General features: G+C 32.5%; 1 long non-coding RNA gene across 1 annotated transcript; it reads right to left on the minus strand.

The window, feature by feature from the left end:
• LOC117922842 lies at positions 1 to 793 on the minus strand. Its single transcript, XR_004652562.1, has 2 exons — positions 692 to 793; positions 1 to 204 (listed from the first exon to the last, which is right to left on the minus strand). It is a non-coding gene; the product is annotated as an uncharacterized LOC117922842 (long non-coding RNA).
• Between the last annotated feature and the right edge of the window lie 607 nt (positions 794 to 1,400).

Genomic DNA, 1,400 nt, shown 5'->3' on the forward strand with positions numbered 1-1,400 from the left:
CTTGGCCTCAGGTGTACCCCAAAAGTGGATGAGCCACCTCCAATCATCATCCGATAAGTGTGGAGGTCGATGGCACAATCTCTCCTCATCTGTATTATAAGGGTTATAATACTTGGCCTTCATTTTATTTCTATAGCTTCTAAACAAATTTCCACAACATTGAAGAATGTAGCTCTTACATGTTTCTTCTAGTTCATATTTTTCCTGTATTGCATTAAAATGTCATGTATAAATAAGAGGTATCATTTTTAAACAATAACATTACAATTTAGATTGAATAGTAACTAGCATATACCAATACTAAGGCCCAAATCTTTTCTTTCACATTTTCACTAACATGATTCCAATCTTGAACTTGGATGGGTACATTGTGTTGAGATCGCACCAATGTTCCCATATAGCTTGATAATCTTTCCTCTTTTCCATCATAAACAACTTGCCCTCTGGTATTGAATCGTGTAGTTTTTTTTTTTCCCCGGGTTCCATACTAAGTAAATCTAAGTTAGGTGTTTGGCCACGTGTCCTCTTTTTGCTAGAAGATGAACCTATTAAGAGTAATAATGAAATTAAAAGAAACATAATTTACTTATCTTACATAAATTTAAACATTAAAAACCTATTATTCAAGAAATTAAACATATGTAAACACATTTATCATATGCAAATTTAAACATAATCTTCTTAATCATACCAACAACAGAAGGATCTGAAGAATCAGAAGGATCAGAACTACTAGGAGTAGTAGTTGCAGCAGGTTCTATGTCTAAGAGTTGTTGTAGATTGTCCAACTCATCTTCTGGAGACACTATTTGTACTCTTCCTCTTCGATGTGACATTTTCTACATAATAAAGTAAATTAGAAAAAGTAATACAAAATAAGTTACATAAATAATATGAAATAAATTACAATTTGTATATCTGGTAAGTATATATGTATGTACTTACCAATATTATTAGCTACACATCATCTATATCATCATCATGAATGAATTCATTATCTCTTTCAACAATGTTTTCTTGTCGTGATAGTAGAACATCCGTTTGGATAGTTTCTCCTGCAATATCATTTCTATCCCAATTGATTAAATCATTCTCGACCAACTCATGCACATCACGTTGACTATGAAGTGTTATAAGCTGTTGATATGGCTCTGGATCATTAGTATATACTTTTTTATTCATATCATAAACCCCTCGAGTTTGTATCTCTACAACGGTGTGCCAATTTTCCTCATTTGAATTTTGAACATAGAAGACTTGTTTTGCTTGAGATGCAAGCACAAATGGTTCATCTGTGCATATGGTACGTTCAAAATTCAAACACGTGAACCCATATTCATCATTCTTTATTCCCCTTCCACTATTGATTACATCCCACCAGTCACACTTGAATAAAATAA

The sequence above is a fragment of the Vitis riparia genome, chromosome 10 (genome assembly GCF_004353265.1).
Source record: "Vitis riparia cultivar Riparia Gloire de Montpellier isolate 1030 chromosome 10, EGFV_Vit.rip_1.0, whole genome shotgun sequence".
Classification (NCBI taxonomy): Eukaryota; Viridiplantae; Streptophyta; class Magnoliopsida; order Vitales; family Vitaceae; genus Vitis; species Vitis riparia.